The sequence below is a fragment of the Phyllopteryx taeniolatus genome, chromosome 3 (assembly GCF_024500385.1).
Source record: "Phyllopteryx taeniolatus isolate TA_2022b chromosome 3, UOR_Ptae_1.2, whole genome shotgun sequence".
NCBI classification, from domain to species: Eukaryota; Metazoa; Chordata; class Actinopteri; order Syngnathiformes; family Syngnathidae; genus Phyllopteryx; species Phyllopteryx taeniolatus.
This window is the reverse complement of record NC_084504.1, coordinates 2,630,107-2,636,106: the sequence shown is the minus strand read 5'-3', so window position 1 is coordinate 2,636,106 and position 6,000 is coordinate 2,630,107.

Here is a 6,000-nt window from a genome sequence, read left to right as displayed (position 1 = left end):
TCCTGCAAAACCAAACTGTTGCCTCAAAACAGCCCCCGAGTCAATCAAAATGAACAACCCCACTGAACAGTCATAACACGCAACATAAAAAAAGGAAAACCCAATGTTCATATCATAAAGCTGCAGAAACTATCTTTGTTGTTCACAATTGCAATGCATTCGCAAAACAAAACAAAAACCTTGTTTAGCACTTGTAGTAAAAAAAATACAATACTTTATATATACTGTATATATATATAATATGTATGTATTCAAACACACTTTTGTGTACAGCAATGTATAGAGTCTGCGAAAGTTGTTCATATTTGATCTGACCTACAGTATGCAATTGTATGCTCTGTCTTATACCTCATCTCTCTCCTCTCCCTCGATCCTAGACCACCTCTTACTCTTACTCTGCCTCTATCTCTCGGGTTGTCTCTATCTATAGTCAAACTACAGCAACCAGGGCTCCCTGAACTGACTCGTATTGGTTTATTCACATCATTAGCCGCAAGTGTGATCAATATTGAATTGAGACACCTGCGCTTTAATTGAGTTTCACTTTTGCTACCTATGCTTACAATTATGCAACACAAAAGCATCAGAGTTCAAAATGTCTTTTAGTGGATGACATTATATGTATAACTAGGTGAAAAGTGCTCAAGTTTCTACCAAAAGGCTGTCCAATTCGCTAAATTGGTTCAGGAACCTGAGCATTTAGTTCAGACAATAATGTTTTACGTTTTAGCAATTGCGAAATGCTGTCATTCCACCACTTTATCTCCCTGCAGATCGTAGAATGCTAATTTTATAGGGGGTGGCGGTAGCATCCCTATCAAATTACGATAAAGCATTGCAAGTGATTCCCATACAATCTCGGAATTGCCGTAAATTATAATTTATCAAGTGATTATTAATCTCATCATCCTAGCAGATGACTCAACTGCTCCCTGTTGCATCATTTGTCAAATACCCTTCTCGACTCAACATCACTCTGAAACTGTTCAGCAACACTGATCATTTGGACCAAAGATGACTGTATTTTTCAGTCTATTGCCAGGCTTATGAATATGTATTTGACTGTATAATATCTTTGCGAAAACCCATCTATAACCCATGTGCTGTGTATAGGCAATGTAAAACTTCCCATTATCATAACTTTTCTGCTGTGTAGGAACAATGCTAACTCTCCACCATTTGGCACAAAAAATGCCCTAGTACAACAGTTCATCATTGTTGGAGCCCAATTCCTGTTGAATACATTACACAGTATTTAAATATGTCTAATACAATGTCATTTTCACGTACTCTTGGCAGAATTTGATAATAGTATGATGATATCTTGCTAAATCATGTGTGATGAGAAGTGGGTTCGCCCGACTTCATAGACATTTGAAATATTATTATCTTGTCGGTGTGGGTTGTTTGTCTATCTGGTTGTTTATTTATGAACACATTCATCAAAAATCATTACACGCAATATGGTTCCTGTTGATGTCCGGGTTGAGCATGTTTGATACAGTATGTCTGCAGCACTTATTAAGTCTGCAGGGCAACTGACGATGTGCCTGCAATGTGGAACATTTGACTTGGTAACATCCTATTATCAGCACAGGACATCGAAGATGTGCAGTTGGACTGTCTAAAAAACATACATAGTAAAAGAAGACATGCTCATGTGAATTCATGTATTCATTCATCACACATCACAGGAAAAAACAGAATTGGCTTAGTCCAGTGTTTTGTTGACAGCAGGAAAACATTTTCTTTCTTTCTTTCTTTCTTTCTGCAAAGTAGAAAACTGAGACTGACTGAAAGATTGCATTTTAGAATCCTATAAATTGCATGTCAATTTAGGGAATCTTGTTGCTTTTTTTTCCGAAATCAATTCTGCTAACTGTCAATCACTATCAACTGTAGGGCACATACAGTATGGAAACAGACAGCCATTCACACTCACATACACATCGTCACTGAGTGGGATCTGAACCCTTGCTGCATGCACTGAAGTCAGGCCACTGGAGCACTACACCGTCGGTGGTGTAAGATATTTTTTAATTATCTTGGATTTGTTATTATATTGTTACAACTGGTTGTCGAGAATTGGCAAATAAAAGAGAAGGATGATAGAACTGTAAATGAAATGTGCTGCAATTATCTGAAATAGAAAACATCTTTGTCTTGGCTGCTCAATAGAATAGAAAAATTGATGAATGTAAAGAATGAAATGCACAGTCCAAAGTCAGTTATGCAGAGGCGCAGTCTGCCACAAGAACTGTTGAGGCAGTTCTACACAACGATCATTGAATACGTTCCGTGTCTATCCATGACAGTCTGGTTTGCTGCAGCAACAAAGGACATAATCAGCCAGCAACGGATTTAATATGCCCAACCTTTCCGGCACCTTCCTTCAGTTAGGCGCTATTGAGCACTCCAAAATCAGCAGACAGTCCAACAACTTCTTTCCCCTTGCCATTAACTTTTTAAACACGTGACTCATATGCTCACTGTCACACTCAGTTGGCATTTTGTGTCATAAGTGCAGCATCTGTTACTGTAGCATTCGACCTTTGTCATTATTTTTGCACATTTCTGTTGAATCGTTACGAACGCATTCATCATTTTTGCATTGTCCTTTTGCCATAATTTTGCATATATCCGTTGTTGATCGGTGTTACTGTGCTATTACACAATTGCATTTCTTAATGCCTTACAGCATTTTGTACATTTGTGCAAACTGTGTATCCCAAATGCGACTAATTCCTTGAGATTCTCTGAAACAGAAATTCTATTCCTGCATGTTTGTCACCATCAGCCAGCAGCATGGAAATTGCAGACAACTATGACAGGACATTACTAGGCTCAGTAACATAAACATGCATATTGTTAGACTAATAGCATAATTGCCCAAGTTTGTTTACTGTCACAATAGCAATAATAAAAAAAAAAAAATGAGCTTGCTAAAAATTTTGTTTTTTCTTGTCTGTATAGATTTTCAGTCATCCAGGTCATGGTAATCCGTAAAGGTTGAATGGAGGCAACTGGACTTTGTTTGTTGAGTTACGTGTTTTTTTCTTGTTTTCCGAAAATGTTCCAAAATGTATTATGCAGTTATGCTGTTCGGCTAACGCTATGCCTAATTTGCACTTAACATCCTAATATTGTTTGTGCAGCCTGTTGTGACGTACAGCAGCACTTGCCTGATAACCTCTGTCCTGTTCCTCTTCATTTTCTGTCTTGTGTTTAATGATGCGTTGCAAGAGATTTTCCAAACCAAGTCCATGACAACAGAACTTAAAAAACAACACACAATACTCGAATGAGTTCTGCATAATGCATTCAGTCCAAATGGAAATATTCAGGTCTGGAGGGAATATAGAATGTGAGTATTCCTCAACAATCAAATGATAAACACCCGGTAACCAATTTTGGAATAAGGCCAGTAGTAAATGTATTGCTGTACTTGTAAATATTGACAGTGTTATCTTTTTCCAACATTTGCTACTTTATCGTTGGTACAACTGTGTGTGGCGGCACAGAGTTTAGCACAGCCACCTCACAGTTCTGCCGTTAGAGTTAGAATCTGGGTTCTGCCATTCCTCTGTGGAGTTTTCGTGTTCTCCTCCTATTATGGCTTACTTGAAAATGAGTGTGTGTCTTGGCTGGCAACCATTTCAGGGTGTTACCCTCCTCTACCCCAAAGTCAGTTGAGATAGGCTAGTAGACGCCTCGTGAGAATAAGCGCCACAGAATACGGATGGATGAATGGACAAATTTGTGTCGTCAGTGGAATGGAGCCAAGCTGTCAGTGCTTCAAGTTCACAGTCCAGTAAAATCATAAATGGAAAACATCAAGTATTGCTAACTCATTCCTCTTGTTGGTGACATCTTTTTCTCTCTTTTTTTTTCATGTTCAATTAGCCAATGCAATTCAGAGTATTACCATATACGTATATATTACTGTCTTGAGATAACTTTTCTTACAGTCTGGCTCTGTATAAATCTTTTGGACAATATATAGTCATTTAGCCTGGACAATCATTTTTATAATGAGTTTGTAATAAATTGACTTGGAAAGATCTGACACAGCAACCGTGAATCACTGGCTTTTGCTGTCTGAAATTCTCTAATAATGGTGGACCGTTTCTTTATCGTGGCACTTCTAAATTCCACTGTCCATGGGGACCAGGGACCAAACCATCGTCACACATGGTATCACGATTCTTCAGCTCGTATGTTGCTGTTTTTGTCATTTTTGTGTTAACCTGTAATGGAAGAGCAATTGTGTGATCATGGCCATAGAATTTAAAAATAATAATAAATCCCAGCCTGTGTTCAGGCTGCTCAGTACAATATGGCAACAAAGTAGTTTAGTGTTGTCATGGTCTGTGTTTTGGGTTTGGGTTGTTTAGTTTTGTTCCATGTTTTCCTGTGTTCCATGTTTGTCGTGTGCTCATTAGGTTGTTGTGTCCACCTGTTCTCGTCTATTTTGTGTCGACCAATCAGCTCTCTCCAGCCACTCGTGTCTTGTCCAGGTGTTCTTCGTTGTCTCGTCAATTTGTTTGTATTTAGTTCCCTGGGTTCTTTCAGTCCTTGTCGGTTCATTGTCGTTGTCACATGTCTTGCCATGTCATAGTCGCCAGTTGTTTTTGTCATAGTCGCCAGTTGTTTTTGTCATTGATTAAATATTATTATTTTGAGATTCCCGCACTCCTGCCTTGCCTCCCTGCTTCCCTGCAATTGGGTCCACCATGTTCTTGCCTTGCGTTCCTCGCCGTCGCCCTAACCATGTTCATGACAGAATGAACCGACCAGAACAGGACCCAGCGGGAAGAACATGGCGTCACCCTGGACGCCACCAAACTGCCTCCCACCGTCCTCAGCCTGCCATCCATACCTACCCTCCTCCAGTAAGCCCTATCATTCAGTCTTTTCTGTCCTTTTCCTCGGGTCCCCCCACTTGTCCTAGTTATTCACCATGCCCTACTATTGTACATCCACATGTTTCTTTAGATTCAGATTTTTCTGATTGTGAAGATGGCCCTGATTTAGTTAACCTCCTATCTGATTCTGACTCTGACACAGATTTAGATTTTTATGGTTCCTTCCCTAGTTTATCCCGTCCTCGTCCGTTTTTGTCACGTCTCCCCGTTTCCAACCCCAGTGAGTCCAAATCCTTTCCCTCTCACCTTTTCTTGGGCACCCGTTTGGCCATCTACCCGGGACCGCCGCGTGGTGGCCAACGGAGGCGCCCAAGTAAAGGTCAAATTTTGCCCCCTCGTTTTTTCCCCCCTGTTCACAAATCACTTGATTTTTCACCTGTTCCCACACGTTGTTCCACGCCTCCAATTAAGTCACGTCTAGTCAAACCTGCCCCCAAGCCATGTGCAGTACCAGCCATTTTTCCTAGTTCACCTTCCCGAGACCTTGTGCACTCTTCCACTCCTGTACCCTCTACTCCCACACCTCAATGGCGGCAGGCTGAGGAAGCGACTGCAGCTCCCGTTCCGGCTAATCGGCAGCTGCGCCAGGCTCCCGTTCCGGCTCCTCGGCAGCTGCGCCAGGCTCCCGCTCCGGCGGCGCTCGTCCAGCGGCCGCCACCCGACCATGTTCCGGCGGCGCTCGTCCAGCGGCCGCCACCCGTCCTTGCTCCAGCGGCGCTCGTCCAGCGGCCGCCACCCGTCCTTGTTCCGGCGGCGCTCGTCCAGCGGCCGCCACCCGACCCTGCTCCGGCGGCGCTCGTCCAGCGGCCGCCACCCGACCCTGCTCCGGCGGCACTCGTCCAGCGGCCGCCACCCGACCATGTTCCGGCGGCGCGCGTCCAGCGGCCGCCACCCGTCCTTGCTCCGGCGGCGCTCGTCCAGCGGCCGCCACCCGACCCTGCTCCGGCGGCGCTCGTCCAGCGGCCGCCACCCGACCCTGCTCTGGCGGCGCTCGTCCAGCGGCCTCCACCCGTCCTTGCTCCGGCGGCGCTCGTCCAGCGGCCGCCACCCGTCCTTGCTCCGGCGGCGCTCGTCC